This window comes from Rhagoletis zephyria, unplaced genomic scaffold (assembly GCF_001687245.7).
Source record: "Rhagoletis zephyria isolate East Lansing unplaced genomic scaffold, Rhagoletis_zephyria_1.1 Rzeph_scaffold_00300, whole genome shotgun sequence".
NCBI classification, from domain to species: Eukaryota; Metazoa; Arthropoda; class Insecta; order Diptera; family Tephritidae; genus Rhagoletis; species Rhagoletis zephyria.
In genome coordinates this window covers 97,594-120,311 of record NW_016157384.1, presented here as the reverse complement: position 1 = coordinate 120,311, position 22,718 = coordinate 97,594, and the positions used below count along the sequence as shown (strand labels likewise).

General features: G+C 35.6%; 1 protein-coding gene across 1 annotated transcript in view; it reads right to left on the bottom strand.

Moving 5' to 3' along the window:
- mamo (maternal gene required for meiosis) overlaps positions 1 to 22,718 on the bottom strand; it is a 180,624-nt gene that overhangs the window by 141,047 nt on the left and 16,859 nt on the right. The gene's annotated exons all lie outside the window — the stretch shown is intronic.

The following is a 22,718-nucleotide window of genomic DNA, read 5'->3' as shown; positions in this document are numbered from 1 at the left end:
CGAAAACAATTGAATAGCCAAAAAAAACGCCTACTATAGCGCTTTAAACGTACAAACATTTAGTTATGTATGTATGTACGTTTGCGAGTACATAGTCAACGACTCAACGCGTGCATGCTATATCTAGCTGCTGCATTTATTTATTTACTTATTATTAGTTTTTTGTGGCAATTGGTAGCAATACCAATATCTCTTCCAGTGGTGCATGTTTTATAACAGTGCATGCGCTCTTATACTATTTTACTCTACACATATTTGTTAGGAGTATGCGCTTAGGGCGAGGCGGCACAATCGACTGCGACTGCGCGAATGTTATTTGTGAGCCTTTTGGCATATTAGTTCGCTTATTGGTCACCTTTGNAGTTTTTTATCTAAGTGCAACTCTATATGCATGTGAGCGTCTGTATCTAAATACACAGTAACTAGGTGAAAATACCCGAAAGGAAAAATATGCAAGCATGTAGTGCTTTTATCAATACATACTAGGAGTGCCCGTTACTGTCCAAATTCGACCGTTTTTCTAGTTTCTAAGGCCTTGGATAGGTTTTATAACTTTGCACGTCGTCTCCTTCCGCTTTGAAACTAAAACTCAAACTAAAATTTTATTTATCTTTGAAGGTCTTTGGAGGAATTTGGCAGGTCTTGGAACTGACCCGACCAGTTTGACTATAAATTTCGATAAATTGATAAATATCGATAATACGATAAATTTCAAAAGCACTAAAATCTGACAACTCAACAAAATTCGATAACTCGACAAATTTCGATAAATCGCGATAACTGTGCATTTGGAGAGCTCGATAAATTTCGATAACTCAAAAGTGTATAAATCTCGATATAAATCGATAACTCGATAAACTTTGAATACCTCCAGAAATTTTTACAACTCGGTGATACGATAAAATTTGATAAGCAGCGATAACGCAATAAATTTATATACCCTTGAAATTTCGAAAACTTGATATTTCTGATATATATTTGATATAGTTGAAAGAACTCTATGCATTACGATAACTCGATAAACTACGTTAACTCCATAAATAATAAAAGTTCATTTAATATCGAAGTTTCCACATCTAAGTTTCTGTGTATATAAATTTCGACAACTCAATAAATATTGATGAATTTGAATAATTCGATACGTTGCGATACCTCAATAAACATGGATAAATCGATAAATTTTAGTAGCTATAAACTTTGACGATTCGATAAATTTCGGTAACTTGATAACATTCGATATGAAATTTTTTATGACCGCATTTATTTCGATTCCTATCGCAAGATTTTAGTAAATTGTCTTAAAGAATGTTCGTATATAAATATTATCTCAATCGAAGCTCGTTTTTTAGTCACCAAGTTTACATAGGCAAATCTCAGATTATTAGCTGTTAAATTTGTTATGCTTGTTATTCTCACATCCAAAGGAAAAGTTGTGTTTCTCCTCTCTGTGCCACCGTGATCACTTTTTTAGGTATATTTTAACTTAATATTTTATTAAAAATACCTTTACCAGCCTCTATGATTGTGAAAATGGCCCTATGGAGACTGACTATGTACTGGCGAAGAGATTGCAGGGATCTTGAACAATCTTGAACGCATATTGAGCGGGTCGTTATCGGCTCAAGGGTCTTGATAGCGCCTGAATGTCGAAAATGAAGGCTTGTTTGGAAGGAGCTAAGCCGTCTCTCGACGTCTTTCTTTTGCGGAGGGTCGATGCCTTAACGATAGGTTAGTTCCTACATTCACGTGTTTGTTGTTGGGGTTTCATTGCATTATCCTCATAAAAACTTCCTAAAGTCGTTAGTTGTCTTACATATGCTCGTTTTCTTAAGCTTATGAAATGTCTCCTATGTTCTGAGCTTTTACTTTTTACCAATTTTTTTAAATTCCTACTGAGCTGCAACTATTTGAAATCCGTAACCGTGTGCGTGCACATTTGCACCTTTATCTTTTTGAAATTTGTTTAAACGAAATCTTTGATTGTGCATACATGAATATTTTGTTATTGCGAACACAATTTTAGCCATTTGTAAAACTGGCAATATCTACAAGTTTATTATGAATAAAATGTGAGCATATTTACATATGTGCATATGGACTTGTATGTACATGGTTAGGTACATATTTATGTATGTATTTGTGCAAATATATTTATTAAAGAATAAGCTTACAAACCAGCGCGCATGCGCGTTAATATTGTTAACGACAAGTAATTTGTTGTTAACAAATCTCATGGAAAAATAAACTTAGAAACACACCTGTTTGCATATACATATGTATACAGTGACTCAAGCAAGTCTTCTCAATTTGATTATTTTTTTTAATATTCAGAATGTTCTTCAAGTTAAAATTTTGTTATTATTTTGCTATAAAAATATTATCCGTGCATTAGCCAAAATCATTTGAATAAGGTATTTTATAATTAAGAAAAATTAAAAAAAAAGTTCATCAAAACTTCGAGATTTTTATTCTGAATCTTAAGGGAAATTTTGGAAATGCAGTTTATAGAAGGTTTGAAGCAGCTAAGAATTCAAGTTGATTTAAACATTTTTTTTTATGCCATCGGTCTTTTGGGATTTTTTTTCATATAACGAATGAAATTTATAAAAACTAGCGTTGATTATATTAATTTTTGGCAAACGCTCTTGCTCATTTTATTCCATAAGAACTTCATGTTTAAGCTTACATAATTTCGAGCTCTCATATAAAATAGCGCATAAAAAGTGGAAAAGAAATTTTCTTCTATCAAAATTTTTCAAGAAAAAAAATGCTTTGTGCAAAAGCAAAACACTTTTTCAGGCAACGTAAATAAAGAAAAATATTTTTTGTGATTTTTTCTTGAGAGCTAGAAACTAAGCTTCATGCGTAAAAGAGCCGTCAGCAAAAAAAAAAAGTATTAAAAAGCGCAGAAATTTTCTAGAAATTCTGATTAATACGTTCGAAATTTTTATGAAAATTTGTTGAATTTTCCTAAATTTTGTAAAAGTTTAAAACTTTGATTATATGCTTTCGGATAAAGTATGAACAACTTGTGAACACTTTTTCGCGTCATTGTTTATGTATATACATATGTACATCTGTATGTGAATGTAAGTATCAGTACAATTTTTTATTTATTTTTTCTAAAGTTTGCGGAGCGGATTGAAATTAAGTTCAGCTGCTCGCTGGTAAATACTTACAAAAGTATGCAGCAGATATATAATTATGTACTTAACGGCATGAACACTTTTTTCTCAAATTCATGAATTCATGAAGAAAAAATTAGCTATTTAAAAAGTACTAAACTTTTTTTGCACTCCCGCCTGCAGGAAGTTGTTGAAAAGCCATTTGCATTTATCTTTGCGCGTATTTGAAACGTGAGCTGGGAAAAAATTTTCAATTATTGTTTCATATTTTGATTTGTGGATTTAGTTTTATTTATTTAGCTTAAAATATAGGGCGTACAGGCAGGCATTCATGCATTTCCTGTATTGTGTGCCCACTCAATTATCACTTATAGAAATGTATAGGCATATCGTCACCTGAAATGCAAAAAGACATAACAACATCGTAAATGAAATGGAAAAAGCCGTGGCTAATATTTTAATTTTGTTTTTCATAAAATGGTGTAGGGAGTTGTTATTCGATGAAATCCATCATATAAATAAAAAAGTGTGTTTTGAATTTTTTATTAGTTATGACTTTTTGCATTTCAACGATGTTGTTTTTTACGTCTTTTTGCATTTCAGGTGACGACATATTGGTAGGCACATATAGTATGTGTGTGTGTGTGCAGCAACAAAGCTGCTGAATACAAGTTTTGAGCGAGTAGAGGAACAAGAAAAACAAAAGAGGCGGCGAAATATGTTAGAAACTAAGCAGCACAGAACTTCTAAGGGGCATACATAAGGGGTATTCACGATCCGGTGTATACTGTCTAGTATGGTGTATAGATAGCATAAATAGCATGATTGTCGTTGTTTCATGCGTTCAAACAACAACAAAATTAGCCAATCATGCTATATGTGCACCATGCTAGACAGTATGCACCGGATCGTGAATACCCCTATAGAAGTATGTATGTGTGTAAATACAGATTCTTGCAAATAAATATGTACATATGTACAAATACATATTTTTACCTTTTGACACATGCACATATACCTGTAGACATGCATCACATGGTAGTATGTATGCTCATTAGGGTGGTTCAAAATAAGTAAAGTCGGAATTTTAATGCTCTCACCAACTAGGATTGTTCTATATCCCCCTAATTTTTATTTTGAAATCAAAATATATTTAGAGGTCGCTCAAAGCGCTCGAAGTTATCCATGCATTTTATATGGGAAAAATATATTTTTCTTTGATAACTCTCTTCAGGAGAATTCCAATAACAATACTCAATTATTAGTAAATCATTTTTTAGTACTGAAGATCCCTATATAAAATATAGAAAATGGTTAAATAAATAATTGGTTATTAGTATTGGGAATGTTCTGAAGAGAAACAGAGTTTCCTGATCGAAAAATATTGATTTTCCATAATTCTATACCATTTCTATGAAAAAATTGATTTTATGCCATATAAAATACATGGAAAACTTTGAGCGCTTTGAGCGACCTCTAAATATATATATTTTTTTTTTAATAAAACAAAAAGGAGTACATTTTTTCGGTATGGAACCATTCTAGGGGGTGAGAGCACAAAAATTGCGCCTTTAGTTTTTCACACATTTTTGGACCACCCGAATGCTCATGCAAATGCACATATTCTCGCCAGCTTTGCATGCGCCTCTCTTTCTATTGCCAAGCCGAAAGTCGTGCTGGTAGCGACCTTGAATAAAAGTTTTTAATTCTCAACGCCAGCTCGCTTTGATTATACGTAAATAATTTCTGTTGAAACTTTGTTGTTGCAATTTTTTTCTTCTCTTCTAATATTTCTTTAAACAAAATTGCTGCCAACTAAATAACAAAGCAAGTTGCTGCAGCGGTTCGCATGTGAATGTTGCTGGTATATAAGAACACTGACAATTAGCTGCATAATCTTACTTACATACACATACTATAATTTATAGCCAACTACATACATATGTACATATGTATACACATATTTACATAATTATATATGTATCTTAGTACGTGTGATGCCTTCGCATACAATAGCTACAAATTATATAAACACTAATCAGCGTTTCTATCGCATTTTCAGCGCATTGTCTCAGCGTGTTTAACTTGCTTGCTAAGCGGCTGTCGCGCTAGCTTCGTGTCTTGCCAACTAGCTGCTAAGCTTGGCTTAGTTTGGTTCTTGGTGGGCTTGCAGTGTGACTGCCTGACTTTCTCAATGACTGACTGACTGACTGACTGACTGACTTGACTGCGCAGCATGTCATTTTCACAGGTCGCGGTTTAAAGCTGAGCAGTCGTCAGTATTGAGAGTCATAGCCATTCTTTGGCTATTCTTTTTTTTTAAGTTTTAGCTGTGTTGTTATTGTTTCTATTTTGTGATTTTATAACAAATTGAATTCGAACCAAACACGGACGCCGCTTAACATTAGCCAAACGATTAGCAATATTTAGAAGTGTTGCCACAAGTTAAAAAAAAATCACATTCAACTCTAATTTCGGTACAAAATGCGTCTAAGAAGGTTTTAAGGCAGATCTCCGTAACACGCGTATACATCTTCATAACATGCGTTGTAGCCTGTAGATTTTTTAATTTTTTTCCCCTGCTCTAAGAGATAGCCACATCGTCTTAACCTAACCTAACTTTCTACGAGTATGTACTTCCGCTGGCTGTGCGCGCGACGAAACCGGTTCTGTTTGCTGTTCTACTCTTATTTTATTTTATTATTTATTTTTATTATTTTATATTCAACTTCCCAGCTTTTTAAAATTGATCGCATTGATAGATTAGCCGTAATCATATACAAAAACATGACAATTTTATTGAGGTTTAATGCATATTTCTACGTTGCGATTGTGTTAACCACCACCGCCGGCGCTGTTGCTATTGCTGCTGTCTTGCAAACGTAAGTGGATGCCGGTTGGTATGCCGGTATATGAATAGCGCATAAATGTGCATACACATTAGGGTGGGTCAATTTGTAGGGGATATTTTTTTCGATAATGCGCGTTTAGCACAGAAGGATTTTACGTGTAATTCTAAGCATATTTGTCGAAGAAAGCATGGGTCTAAAAACAATTTGCCAAATTGCGAAAATAAGTTTCTTAGCATTTTGCTGTAGTTTCGTAAAGAGTAGCTTAAATTTTGTGTAACAACATGCTATAAGGGATTTTTTGGAATGAGGAATCCATTTCTGCACTTATCTTGTTCTTAAAATTTCCACCAGAGGGTGCAACAGTGAAAATATTCACATTTTCTTCGAAACCTATTTTCGTCTTGTGGCAAACTCCAAATTGTTTCTTCGGCAAATTTGCTTAGAATTACGCGTAGAATCCTCCTATGCTATACGCGCATAGTAAAAAAACTTGACCCGCCCTAATATGTATACATATGTACATGCATACACACATAGATACATATCGTCGATGTTTTTGCAAAACCGCCCATCGACCACTTCCAAAACCGCTTAAATCGCCGTTGTGGCAACAATGAGATTTGGTAACCCTGAACTCCAGGCATGGAGATTTATGCATAAAATACCGCCTATCAAGGCAATGACTTCAAAGAATAAACCGTTTTTCGCTCTCCTGTAAAATTTGAGCGCCGCAAGATAGGCGGTTTTGCAAAAACATCGACGATATGTACTACATATATAGATTCTTAAATATTTTTTATTCACATAAATGAATGCGTGAATTGCTTGTTGCTACATATCGTGATAACAAAAACGTTAACTGACAGAAATAAAAAAATAATAGAGAAAAAATCGTCAATTGTATAAATTTGCGCCTCGCCTCTACGCGCTGGCATTTTCGCGTTTGCATTTTTCTATGACAGCACGGCTGCGCATTGGACTGCATTGCCACTATTGAGTCGAACTGAGCTGAGCATAGCTGAGCTAAACAATTTCCAGTTAACCAGCTTTAGATTTTAGAAAATCGACGAACTGTTTTGCTTGGTATGCAACTCTGAAACGTGACGTTTCGCTTTCAGTTTTATTGGCTAGCGATGCAATCGTATGCGCTTGCGCTTGCGCCCGCACATTTTCAAATACTTTCGTATAATTTTCCAATTTGAATTAATGCTTAATTTTCTCCCGCTCACTTCTTCCAGGCAGTGACATTATTTAGATTTATTCCGTATACATATATGCAATTTTTTAGTTTATTTTATTAATATTTTTTTATTCAATTTATTGGCAATGCAGTTTTCCCAGGCCTACTGCTGGCACAAGAGCAACAACAACTTGTTGCAACTTTTCGTATATATGTTTGTATGTATGTACGTACGTACTTTACATGTATTCCAAACTAATTGGTAGTTTTCACTGTTAATAGCCACCAATGCAGTTAGTTATAACTCGCGTATGGTTGTTGTTCTTGTTGTTGTTTTGCCACCGGCTTGTGGCTATTGTCTTGTCGTAAATTTATGGCAATGGGGAATGCAATCAATTGATTGTTAATTGATAATTACATGCAGCAAAAGGCGAAATTGCACGTTCATACTCACACACATGCAAACGCATATACGTATGTATGAATATACGGGGTTGGCTCGTTGGCCCGCTTACCTGTTACGGTGTATATTGCATTGTGTGCGTGCAATGTATGTAAATATGCGCTGGTAGTACTTAATTGCCTAGTAGGCGTATGTACGCTCATTAAAAGTGCCCGAACAACTGGTCTTATTGCCGCTTGTAAATGGTAAATGAGTTTAATGTGCGAGAATTCGCCTGGATAATGTGCAATAGAAAATGTAATGCAGGTAAGAATAAATATGTGTAAATACATATGTAGGTATAAAGATACGTAAATACGTTTATGTGTGGAGATTATTTGACACTGGGATGCAGGAATAGGGGTGAAGGCATACTATGCGAGTGGAAAAATTATTTTTTTTTTTGGAAAAACAAAACCGGTATTAATGACGATTAATCGAAATTTTTATCCTTAATTTTCGATAGCTTAATTGGAATCGTTAACGATATTTTTTGACTTATGTAGTTATTGATAATTTTATCGATATTTGATTTTATATTTCTCTATCGCTTGTTCTTGGTTCATCGTCGTTATTCTTATCAACTTAATGTATCGACACATTAGTTCGATTTCGTTGTAAATATTGTTTATCGAATTCGATTAAGTTAAGGTGGTTGCCCCAAAGAAAGCCATACTCTTGTTAAGAAACCTAACTGCTAAGTTTTAGCGAAAAACGCTGCGTGTCTAGAACTAAGTTTCGCCTGCGGCACATGTCGGTCTCGAGAGCTGCTGTGGACTAGACTCTTCGTCCCCGCAGCAGCTGTGGCAGTGAGGATCAATTTTGATATTTAGCCACATTTCGTGAGACCCAATCACCAAAGTGCACCTTCGGTTTTCCCTCGGTCAGCAAGCGCTTATAGTAGCACATGTTCTGGCTTTCGCCTAGCGCTCTCTGAGCCAAGACGATATCCGCCTGTCCAAGAGTAGTTCACATGCAGTAAAAGGCACTCCTAGTCTCTGTTTTCTTGGTCAAACCAACTGCTACTTTTCATCATCAGCTCATACGACACGCAGTTTTCTGCGATAGCAAAGTGATATGTAACCCATACATGTATGTAGGTCTTACAAGCAAATATTCAGGCACGACCAAATGGGAGGTAAAATTTTCCCCAAATCGCTTTTCATAGGCGATTAGAAATTATGGCTTACACTGTGTTTTCGCAACACCGAAAAATTCCCTCAGGTGAGAGGTCCTATCTCAGAGCAATTGACTTTATTTTTCCCTCAACGTTAGGCTACGACAAAAGTTTCCTACCTGGAATCAAGTCTTAGTCAATAGCCCTCTCGAAAAGACCAAGGTGATCGAGAAATTTCTTCTAAATTGGTTTGGGGTTATATTCAGTTATTACGAAATACCAAAGAAAAGAAGTGATTGCTATAGTGGAAAAAAGCGCTTTATCCAGCAGATTTAATAATTCAGGCTCAAGCAGTACAGTTGTTATTTCCACGCTTGAAGCTTTGCTCTCTTAATTACTTACTTTAAAAATTCGAGACTCATTAGGGGCATCCAAACACGCTTCATTGCATAACCTAACGAGGAAGTAGGTGGGAATCTAAAATTCGAATGCAATGAAAAGCTAGATAATAGTCTAACAAACTCAGGAGGCATTCTAGGTACGTTGTGGCTGATGCACAAGGAGTTTGACATTCAAAAATATAGAATAGACCCGAATGCCGACATGGGTGTCTTTTTTTCAGTATTCTTATAATACAAGTAAATATTTATTTTAAGGAAAAAATCTTGTTTTGAAGCAGACTGTTTATGGATTATAAATAAATTAATTAATTTTTATTGCATTTACCCCAAAAATATTTATTACATGTATTTGTAGTATGATTTCGTTTATATGTATGTAAATTTTGTTTCATTATTTTCAAAATTTTTTCAAAATTTTTATAAATATTTACTCCAATATTTCTCTCCCAACTCCCCTGTTGTTGTCTTGATTGACGTGTTACCACTAGCGCATAAATTGACAGCCAAGTCAAGTCAAATGTCAAAATCCCAAAGGTTACTTGCACGTTTGCTGGCTTGTCTTGCCTTGTCTAACTCACGCGAGGTGAGGTGACTTTATTTGCTGTGATCGCCAACAAATTTTCCAGTTTGATTTAAATTTACGATACACGTCGCTGATAAAGTTGGCAGTTTGTACAAAGTGAACTAAGTAATCGCGATTTGTAGATACATACACGATTTGACGTTTAGCTGTCAACATTTTGTAGCAACAAAGTTCAAAAGAAAATGAATTGAATGTGTTTTTTGTAATATTATTGGAGACAAGACGGGCAAGAAAAGAGTGTTTTAAAAAATTTAGTCGAAGTATTGAAATATTTATTTTTTTAAATTCTGTATACTAAATTTATTATTATTTATTTATTAATTAAATTTTTTAGTGCTTATTTAAAGAAGGCGTTTGATGTCTTTGCAAAAGGTTGTGGAGGTGTCTTACCGCTATCTATCCGAGCTACTTAGGTTGCCGCTATATCTCAAAGATTTGAAGAACGGTCAGAGTTACTTTTAAAACCAACGCAGGAAAGGCCTCTCAGGGATTTCAGACCAATCAGTCTCTAAGGGAATCGTTTAAAGAGGGATTGATAGAGCTGTACATATTGTAAAGTTGGAAGGAAAGGTGGATAGAGATGTTTCCTGTAAGGAACACTCCTTTGAAGTCAAATTTAGGCTCCGAAACCATTGGAGTGCCTTCCAAGCCGAGGCGACTGCCATTAAAGGAAACAAGCAGTGGTTTGGATGCTTGGATGCATGTATGAGGTATGAGCAATGTCAGTCAAGCATGTAAACATATATGGCAATTAGGACCCGGGTGTTTTTATATGAGAAATGTATTAAGAAAATCAAAGGTAACTAACAAGAAACGCATAAGTATTCCACAAGCAATTAGGAGTAATCGTTGGGTAATTATACATTTTTAACTGTAAGTGTATGTCTGCGTTTGCTTTTGACAAATAAGTAGTGCATAAATAGCACTATCTGCAAGTAATGCAAAGTAATGAGTAAGTAATTAAGCACAAATTACCCAATAAAAAATTAAAGATAAAGGTTATATTACCTAAAAATATCTTCTTTCAAAATTTTACGCTCAAGTACAAGGTAATTGTCAGTAATTGGTAGTAATGCAGTTGTTATTCATTCCATCTCTGACCCCGAATTTCTTGGCATTGTGAACAAGCAATATTCTATTGGTATTTCTTAGCAACATAAAGTAATTGACTGGTAATTACATAGTAATACAACAAATGAAATCAAGCAATTTTGAGTGCATAGTAATTGTCGACATTATTTGCCTCTATTAAGATGTTGCATACCCGAACATGCAGGAGAGTCTTTAATTTAGTACGAATAATTGCATAGTACTACTACTTACTTAGTTTATGGCACTAAACGCTGTGAAAATTCATAGCAAATGGAAGCTGACCAATGAGGAGCAAAGATATGTATGTGTGTATGCCACCAAAGAGTCTACGAATGTTGGTGAGTAATGCGGAATGAATGTGTTTGTATGTATTTGTAGTAGGCGTGTATGTGCACGAGTGCGTCAGCCTACAAAATGCAACTAATTGCAATTTTATGTTAACAAGTCACAAAATGTGCAATGCAGCAAAGAAAATATTATCTGTTATCTTTCATCGCTGACACTCATATTTTATATGTAAAATATGAAAAACTAATAAAAATTAAACAAAAAATAAATATGCACATAGTTTTTCTTTTCTTAAAGCGCTACAGCTATAGCAACTGCTGCCAGCCACCGCTGTTGTAGGAGTGGCTGGTGCATGCCACCACTGCGGCAATAATAGTAATAAAGTCGCTGAGCAGCTGCGGCCACTGAGCATACGGTTATGTGTGTGAGTAGCTTACCTCTTTGGCTTTTGTTACCGGCCCGCCAAAGCGCACTGACGACAGCGTCGTTTGACCTCTTTGCCAGCGCCGTATACCCAATTGATTATTGTTGTATGAATGTTGGCGCTTAGTATGCACAAACGTGCAACCAAAGCTGCAATTGCTTGCCTACTCACCGATCTGCTACATGAGTAGATCATTTGTGGCCGGCTGTTCGACTTGCTGACGCAATCAGCGAGAGCAGGTGTAGATTGGCGGGCGCATACAGCAGTTTAGGCATAGGGTAAAGCGTCAAAGTGGCATTGTTTTGTAGCAACTGCAGCAGCAGCACAAGCTTAGAAAAGCTTGCGTTGCGTCGGCCGCCCTATGGCTCCTTGTTGCTGCTTATAAATGTACATATGTATGTATGTATATTCAAAGTTGTAGATGCCAAGCGCAGATAACTTTCCGCAGCACTATTATTATTAACATTATTGGATTATTTTTTATTACCACCGTTGCTTTGTGCGGCATATTGTTCTAGTGAAGTGAAGCTGTTTCAGCTAGCATATTGTTCTCGCATGTCTGCTACATAGAGGAAATGAATTAATTTTAAGCGGCTATTTGACACAATTTCATTATGTAACTTTGCGCCTGCGCCGCCATGTTGCGACAGTGGTGCTGAATAGCGAACTTCAACGTAGTTTTAGCTTATAAGACAGCAGCATGTTTCAGGTAATAGTGTACAGTGATTAATTGAGTTTTGAACGTTGTTGCGGTGTGGCAACATGTTTGCTAAAATATTGCGCAACATGTGGTCGTTGCGTAGCAGCGTTTTCTTTTACTTCTTTGAATTTCAATAGCTAATGTGTGTGGCATTGCTAAGTGATTAAGAAAAATGATGTGATTGCGAATAGTTGGCGAATGGCTGAAGTCGCCGTCGAAAAATATTTAAAAATTAATAACGCAAAAAATAAAAATAATATAACAGGAATTAAAAAAAAGAAAATAATAATTAAATTTAACAAAAATAAATAAAATATAACGAAATAAAATAGAAAAATTGAGTGCGCCTGAGTCACGCTACAGAATTAACTGATTAATTTTCTAATAGTTCCCTAATCCTGATACAGTGGTCGAAATAATTATAGCCGCGCCACATTTTTACAAGTTTTAACACATTATTTTTGTTGTTGTTTAATTTTGGTAATTTTTTTATAAAACTATAGTTCATTCTTCAACAAACCCCGTACAAATTCAAGTTTCAAACTTTGTGCAATATTCTAAAAAAAAAATCAACAAACTTTCGTAAAAATTTCTAGCTTTTCTTGAAAATTTTTCTCATAGCGTTCGATAGTTTGATATGTTTGAATATTCAAACTAATCAAAACTGAACTGAAATATAATTATGCTAATTAAGTCAACGAAAGAATTAATACACGAACTTTTCTTGTACAGAAAATGAAAAATTGTTCCATAAATGGACAGTTCACCCTAATTATAGACGATTTGTAGGTTGAAATGGTCCAGATTTTCGCGGGCAGAGGATTGACAATCGTGGTTCTCACTGAAACTATTTTTCATTCCTATACACATTCTCGTTTTTGCTCTAGCTAAACGTTCCCCAGACTTTTGTTATTTTTTTATCCTCCTTGAAAAGTTTCTCGATACTTTCCTTCTCCTTTTGTTCTCATTGGAGATGTTCCCGAAAGTTTCGTTCTCATTCTGTTTTCCTTGAGAACTTTCCCGAACCTATTCTTCACATTTTGTTCTCATTCAAACTGCTCGCAATACTTTCTTCCCGTTTGATTCTTTTTTGGGGAAGATTCACGGTCCCTGATAAAAAGGAATTCATCTACCAACGCCATTGCAGGATTTTCAGCATTGGTTGGCTTTGAATTAAGCTACATACCTACTCATTTAAGTTAATTGCAATTTGTAACAAACTGTAATAACGAATTGTACACAGTTCTTTTTCAACTTCTAATTGGGAGAGTATTGCAATTGCCTCCATCCGGTCACTTAAACAATTACATACAGTTACATCATTAACGCACATGCTTGTGCCGCCTAAATATTGACACGCATTTAATTGGTAAATATTTGCGAGAAATGCAAATGAAATATATGCGCGTTACAAATTTTAATTCCAATGAATCGACGATGCCCGTTGAAGTGAAGTTAAGTGAGGCGAATAAATTGAGTGAGTGTCAAGAGTGTTGGCGCTTAAAGGGAGAAAATACGTTGATTTACGATGGCGAATGGCAAATAAGTATTTTAAAATACATACATTTTGTGTAAACTTTTAACTTAATTATGTAAATATGTTTCCAAAGGCATTCTTTGTGTATACTGCATTAAATAAAGTAATTTCAGATATTCGTTAGCTTTATTAAGTTACTATGTATTACACTCGTAGGTATGTGGTAGTAATCAAGAAGTACAGCATGGCGTATTAGCAACATTAGCTTAGTACGAAAACAAGTGTTTTACAATTTAATAAAAAAAAAACTCCTCATGTAAATATAATCACATTTTAATGTTAAAATACTGCAGCACGCAGTTAACGAGATACAATTTTTTGCTAGAAAACATTGGTTTGGTAGACGAAATTGAGAATAAAAAAAAAACAATCGTAATTTTCATAAATTTTCTAGAAATTGTGGTAAAGTATGTCTTGGATGTTTTCACGAACTCTCTCAAAGAGTTGAATAAATTAAGCGCAATTTTTCAGTTAGTTTTTTGAATGGTAACAGGCACCTTTTGTATGATGTGCGATCTGGTACTTGGGATCATGCTTCTTTAATAGTCTGGCGAAGATAGCGTAGGCGAAACTCTTGGATCTTCTCAATTTCATTTGAGATAGCTATTGGTTCAGTAGGTTATTGCCATGAAAAATTCCATTTTTCTCCCTGAATAGGTACTCCGGCTAGGGAAATGTGCATTCACCACTGCCTACTATTTCTCCGAATGAAAATATGAAATATTCCATATACATATTATGATCAGACACAAATTTAATTGAGACAAACGGAAGTTGCCGGGTGCAGAGTTTTAGAAGTTAGTGTACTTTTTATGCCACAGGATAGTACGAGACCATTGATTTTGCTGAAAAGATACCACAATTTTGAGTTGCCTGAGACTGATTGCAGGCGTAATACAATACTGAGTTCAGGCGTTTACATTGTGGAATACGAGCTACGATAGGCTTAGGAAGCGGAGTCTATATCGAAGGCAATGGGGACGGTTTTCACTTACATTTTAAAGATCGTACATGTTAAAGTTTATGCCACACAACTCATGTAAAAATCGCAGGAAATACATAAGTACATGCAATTTAAAATGGCAGCCACCCGAGCGTATGAGCAACATTGATTTAGTAGTGGAAGAAGAAACCTTAACGTCTAAATTGATTAAAGTAAACACACAAGACTATTGATTGCAACATGCCACAACATATAGAAAGAAATCGAAAAAAATCAACACCTTTTAGTGCGAAGTTAGGGAAATGGTAAGAAAATCAAATAAGCCATAGAGGATACATATGCAGTTCATAATAAAAAAAGGAAAAATGAAAGCAAGGATTAAACACACGCAGCAGAAGTCAATAAAGTAGCAGTGAACTTTGACAAATACCAAGTCTCTGGCGACGGATAGAATATGCAACATGTACTATATAAACATAACAACATGACAAACACAAACAACTCATCAGCGCTTTCTCAAGTCTGATGAGGAAAAAAGCGCGTCAAAAAAAAGTGCAACAAGTCGAAGAAAATCGAAATAAATTTCAGATGTCCAGTAATCAACTCAGACTGTTAAGTAAGCAAACGTTTTAATGGAAATTGATGATACAAGTTGACACTAGGCTACCAGAAGCGGAAATAGTGATAGGGACAGAAGGAGAGCAGAAGGGCGAGGTAGAGTGTAATTGAAGTAGCACAAAAAAAAAAGAGAAACATGCATATGTTACAAAGGTAAGAGGCTGAGCACATACAGATAGTAAATTCGCTCTAGGAAATTGGCAAAGTGTTGACGTTGTCAGGCAATCGACACCCTTACGACTGGCTGCCGTACATATGAAAAAATCCCAAAGCTTATAAGAAAAAAAATATAACGAAACACACATGTATTTTCTGAAGCAGCACAAGAGTTAAAAGCAACTGATCACTGCCCACACGCCAAATCGTGCTAGGCAGTGACTCGCAGAGGGAAAAAAATTTAGCAATAAATCGAAAAGAACTGCAACATCAACTCAAATGAAGAGGCCACATGCAACATTTTTCAGCAGAGAAGCGACGTGTACACATATGTTTGCGTATGCAGTGGTGACACTTATTGCCTGCCGGTTGCTACTTTGATAGCTGCTGCCGGTTTGCTGCAAGTTAGCTAACCGCCACCGGTGTATTACTCCTTTTTTGCCACACACACGTTAACTTGTTAGCCCTGAAAAATATTTTGCCTCATATTGCTGCTGCTCGCCATTTTCCATGGCTCCCTGCTTGCCGGATTTTTTTTTTTTAGATTTTTTTGGTTGTGGCTTTTTCACTTGAAATCATTGGCCTTTTAGCTTTTCTCGTTTCTTGTTGTACTGGTCAATTCGCTTGCAGTAGATTTTTCTAGGCTTCACATAACGTGCCTCATACAGCCTCCTGCTGATGTTTGTGTAAGTTATAGTTTGTAGTTATTTTTACAGCAATTTCTCTCGTACTCGTACACTCATCTGCAATCGCCGCCTGCCACCAGCCAACAGCCGTGCAAAGTGTAACTCAATTTGAGGCATTTATCGTATGCTCGGTTGAAATTTGATGCGATTTGCCTTGTTAGTTGTCTAGCAGCATGTGCAACTACAACTGCAAATACAACTTCCAAACGCACACGTTTTTTTTCTTCTCCTTTCATTTGCCACATTTGATGAAGCAATTTTTTAGCGAAGTATTTTTTTTTTCGCCCCAACATCATCTGTGTAGCATACTGTTAGGCGTTTAGGCTACGCTTTGTTTACTGGCGGCACTACTTAGGCAGTGGTATGGAAAAAATGCAATTGCTTACTTATGTGTGTGTGTTTGAGTGCGCGCGTGCATGTGTTTGATTGTTTTTCTGACTTTTGGAATGTTTGCGAGTGATTTTTTTTTAGCATAGTTTGCGAACTTGTGTAGCTCGTGTGCTCCTTGCAATGTTTACAACGGCTCAAAGCGATGTTAAATGCTTTTTGATGTGTTAGATTCCAATCTAACTCTGAGCATTTTTTGGGTGTTGATTTTTATTTGTGTTTTGGAATATTTTGTGAAATCAATATGAAATCATATATTCGAAATCACAATAGTGGAGCCATAATGGGCCCAATTTTCTAAACTTATCTGCACGATTTTTACTTATTTTTTTTTTGAATTATTGATTACTTATTATTAAAAAACGAAATAGTTACTGTTTAATTTTATAAAATACCATTTCCGGAATAATTTCGCTAGTTTATTTTTTGATTATCTTAACTTTTACAGTTAGTTCTAGTCTCGTTTTAAAGCTGATATTTAAGGATATAAAAACCATTTATCGACTGCTGAGTGGAAGATCGACCTTTCTCGGCAGACAGTTCGAAAACGCCCTATCTCAAAAAAAACCTTATCTCAGAAATTGGTTGAAGAACGCCCTATCTCCGAATTCGGTTCAAAAACGCCCTATCTCACTTCAAAATGTATTGAAAATGTTCTGATATAGGGCGTTTTTGAATCGGGAGCTGAGATAGGGCATTCTTCAACCAATTTCTGAGATAAGGTTTTTTTTGAGATAGGGCGCTTTCGAACTGTCTGCCGAGAAAGGTCGATTTTGAAAAAGCGCGTTCTTGATAGTTTTCAGAGATAGAGCGTTTCGAACTGACTGCCGAGGTAGGTCGATCTTCCACTCATCCGTCGATATACATATAGTTTTTGTGTGATAGTCTGAACATTGAGGCAAGCTAAATGAGAAGTCATGAGTTGGGTTAGAAAATATCTGGATTGTTTGAGCAAAAGTTTAAATATTATTCATTGGTCCCCGCAAAAAACTAAACATTCGAGGGTTTATGTTCGTCAAAGGGTCTCTCTGGACCGCATTAAGGGTTCTGCCGCTTCTGTTTTGTCAACGGTACTAATTTTATAATTCCGTCTTGATTAATCCGCGTGGAAACATATTTGGCAAGAGATGCTCCGGTCTTAATTAATTTCTCAGCTCTTTTGATATCTTATATTTTCCTATGGTTGGGAGCCCAAACGATTGTGATTTCCATTCATGCGGCTGTTGAGCAATGCCACTTGCAATCACTGCCTTGAAATTTGTCACTGGTGATGTCATCCGTGGAGCGAAGAGGGGAAAGAGATATGTCTTTTCAAGAGGCAGACAGACATGAGCGTGAAAAACTTGAGGTGCTGGCAGACAAGAATGCGGCTAAAATTAATAAGGCAGCAATCAAATGGTTTACAGACCGGAGCTAGCTGCTGCAAAGATGGAGATAGAAATCTAGTAGCAGACGAGATTCGACATGACCACTTCCCAACGCTTTTCAATAGTAGTAGTATAAAAATTACCAAAACGAGGTGAGAACAGCAATAATTCTGCATAGAAACAACAAAGCCCCTGGAGCAGACTATTCACTGGTTGCACTGTTCAAAGTTGAGCTAGTAGGGAGCATGTACCAGATTTTAAGTAGAATTTTTATTTCTAAATGTATGTCCGAAGACTATAACATTAATGGAGATCCAGCTGTTTGCGCCAATTACCGTGGAATAAGCTTTTTAGCATTGCTTATAAGGTTCTGTCGACGATACTACGTGCAAGACTGAAACCCTGCATGAACCAACTGACTGAACTTTTTAAGTGTGGCTTCCGATCTGGAAGATCCATCATCGACCAGAATTTCACTGTTCCTCAAATTCTGAAGAAGACATCAACAAATCGACACTTACCATCCAGTCGTCGTTTTTAAAGCCGCTTTTGATAGCATGCATTCGTGACTGACGCAAAACTAATGCTTTTATGTAGAGTGACATTGAGTATAACATTCAGCTCCGTACAAACTTGGAAGATCATTTCCGCGATGTCTTAATAACAAGAGCTGCCAAATTGATTCACAGTGGCACCATATACAGAAAAAGAACGATGCTGCTGGTGTATGCAGATGATATTGACTTCATCGGGCTGATACCCAGGACATCAGCACAGCATTTTCCAGTTTGGAAAAAGAAGCGTAAGCGGTGAACTTGGACAAGACAAAACATAAAAAAAGTCTGTGCGTTTTAATTTTTCCGCTATCTATTTGAAATGTTTTAATAACCCATGAATGCTTCCTTCCACGTGTCTGCTCAACCTGCTGCTACTTTTGCGTATGTATTTTTTTTACATCATTTAACATCACAATTTCCGACTTGCCACTTTGTTAGTCCACAAAAATGTTGCCAGCATTTATTGCTGTTATCTCACTTTTCGCCCATTGTTCAGCTGTACTTTGTTGCAGCAATTGTTGCACGTTACTACAGTTTTCGATGGCAGCAATGTTGTTAGATTTTTGGCATTCATTTCACTCACTCTCGCCTCGTTGCTACCATGAATGAGCGAATGTCTGAATGAATGAAACAGTGAAGGAAAGATTTTTTATTACACGGCATAGATGGTGGCAGTGATTGTTGTTGCGACAATTTTTATTGTTCACTTGACAAATACGATTGTTATTGTTCATTTGTTGGGCGCTGGTCACTTGGCGCCGGGCCACTCTCGCGGCGTCAAGATAATTTGTCAACGACTCTCTGTGTGCGGTAGGCAGCCGTGATGAAGTCACTATTGTTAGGAAATGTTATATGTACATACTTCTGTATTTGAAAAACTAAAAGTGATAGAAAGCTGCTTATTTTACTGGTTGCGTCGGCTGTGTACTTATTATTCAAAATGATTTTAGCTGTTTACGGACACCGTGATTGCAAGAAACAAAAACATTGACAAGGTACTTAGTCAATGGAAAAATACTCTGCGTCATTCATTAGAGCCTACTAAGTGCGAGTCTGACTTTCTCATTAAAAACAATCGAAATATGAATAGCGGCCCATCACGTACATGAGGTTCGGAAGTACTCCCAGTAGGACCTCTTTTTGGAATCTCTACCCCGTATAGTATATTTTTAAAAAGCAGGACTATGGAACTACTTATAGCTCTTTAAAAGTAGTAGTTTTCCAAATACAAGCGATCATGGTGAGTAACAATCAAATTTTTTTCTTTGACTGGGTTGACACATTAGAGCCGAACCTAGATTAAGGTACCATTATAGAGTTCAGATGGATTAAGTTACATACCCTTAAACATCTACTTTAAATTGTGGAATCATTTTAATCGGTGACCCAGCGAACATCCCTCAGAACACACCAAGTTCGAGGTAACAGCGATCGTCGTCAAGACTACCGGACTAGGGAATCGATCATTTTGGTTGTGGTAGCAAAAGATCACACGATTGTAGGCACATCAAAACAAAATTAGGAAATTAGGCACCAATGAAAGTAAATCCAGCCGCCATTGAAAATACTTGTACAACAAGGTAAGCAGGGGAACCAAAATCCATGGAAACCGCTCTTGCTTCACTAGTTATTTGAACCAAAAAATGCGGTCTTTAGGTGCAGTCGGCTAAAACTGTGCTTTAAAAATGTATACTGGTGGCTTCAAGCTCGATAGAGAGGTTGTGGGAGGAGTCTTCTCTCCAGAGCTGGAGATAGAAACATCTTTTCGGCTTCCTGGTCACTGCAGTGTATACCAAGCAGAAGTGCTAGCCATGCAGGAGGGTCCTTGGTCCCTAACGAGAAACCCCAAGGAGAAAAGACAGGACAACTATTGTGGAAAGGCAACATTTCGGAAATCGCCACATTCACCTTCTTTCAGTGGGATTCGATTCAACGACCCCAGTGATAGGACTCATACTGTAGAAACCACTACGCATGCGCTGCAAAGTAGGAAGTAACTAGCAGAAAGCCGCATGAAAAAAAGAACAACTCACAGCTAAACGCATTATAATTGATCAATTTACCAGTTTGCAATGTCAACTGGTGCTAACAGCGAAAAAAGCACTTAAGTAAAAAAAAAAACAACAAAAATAAATACGACACCAACTAGCCAGCGGACGGAGTGCAGCATAAATAGCTTCATCAGCATTAAGAGACGCAGCAGCCTAATGACATTGAGCTACTGCGACAAAAATAACAACAACCAAAAATAAATAAATAAAAATATTGCAAGTTACAAAAGATTGCAACGCAAGCGACAGACAATCTTTTGCTCGCCGCTTAATTTAATTGGCGGAATTCGCAATTGACAAGCGACGTTCGCTTGATTTATGCACTCGTGCAGGCGCATAACTGTTTAGCAAAAGTGCAATTGAATATTGCTGCCTGATACATAGATACACGACATTTTGTTGACCTTGTCAACATGTTGCCGCAACATGTCAAACATTTCTCGCTCCACTTGGCATGCAGCAACACACTCGCTGCAATAATTGCGTTTGCGTCTGTCGCTTCGGGCTAGAGCGTGTGCAATTTAATGCCGCTAGTAGTTAACTGCTGTTGTTGTAGTTGTTGCTGCTGCTGCTAGTGCGTACACGTTAAGTTGACAATTGACTGACAAATATGAAAATTACCGCGCTCAAAATAGCTAACTGAATAGCCGGTTGACGTGTCAATAAATGCGCGCGACATGCGGCACTGCGGTGCGGCGCTGCAATGCGTCGCAAAATTGAAAAGAACCGACGCGTGCAAGATTGTTGTTGCTGCAATTGTTGTTATTTTGTGGGAAATAAATATATGTACATATATGTATGTACATGCAATTATATGCACGTACATAAGTATTAATGCACACATGTATCTACTTATGTGCATTAAGTGCTTGAGAATTGCTAGTTAATTGAAATCAGTGAATGATAAGTGAAATTGATATGAAAATTTCTGTAATCGACATGAATTATTGAGCAAATTGGAAGAGACATGGAACGAGATGGAAATTACAAATGCGACGATATATACAGACATATTAAGATGTACTTACGTATGTACATATACATATGTATTTCCCGCCAGCTAGAACCGATAAAGTCCATTTAAGGTATAACGACCCAATGTAGATTACATAATTACTTTATTCGTAACCAGTGATAGGTACTATCACAAATAAGTGTGTAAATGAGACTAATTGCTTTCAGATTAGCGATGTGCATCGCCCATCCAGCAGTACTGGAAAGTAAGAGCTTTTAACCACATCGCCCTGAAACCTTGTTGACACAGCACTGCACGCGAGCAAAACGCTGCTCATCACTGCCTTACAGTCGGCTGGAACTTTTAGGGCCTCTCTTTTTAATTTCATATAATTTTTAGATATTTTTTTTTGCAATTTAAAGTAATTTCCTAATTCTCTATATTAGAAGAAACAAGATAGGAAGATATAATTAGGAAAACTTTTTTGTTTACTTTTTTATTTTTTTTAGATTTTATTGTTCAAATAGAATACTGTATATATTTTTTTAAATTCATAAAATTTTTGGGTACATCTTTTATTTTACTTTTATTTTTTTAATAAATATCATTAATTTTTCAACTTCATTTTTTCTTTGGTTTTAAATTTTATGGTTTAAAAAAGAAAAATATATTTTTTAATTGAATTTAATTTTTACAAAGCTCTTTTATTAAATTTTTCCATTTGTTTTAAGATTTTATTGTTCAGATAGAATAATATATATAATTTTTTAATTTCATTAAATTTTTGGGAATATATTTTAGTTTTTTTATATTTTTTAATTAAATATGTATGTTTTAGTTTAAATTTATTTTTCTTTTTGATTTTAGATTTTATTGTTTTAAAAAGAAAAATATATTTTTTTATTTTAATATTTAGAAACCCTTTTTTATTTCATTTTCTATTTGGTTAAGAGTTTATTGTTCAAATAAAATAATATAAATATTTATTTTTAATTTCATAGTATTTTTAGCAACGTATCTTTTTCTTAAATTTAGATGAGAAAGCCCTTTTTTATTTATATATTTATTCAAAAAGAATAATAATTTTTTTTAGTTTCATTAAATTTTTAGGAACGTACTTTATTTTTTTATATTTTTCAATTAAATATCTTTTATTTTGCAATTTAAATTTCTTTTTGGCTATAGTTTTTATTGTTTTAAAAATAAATTTATATGTTTTTATCTGATTAGATTTTTAGAAGCCTTTTTAGTTAATTT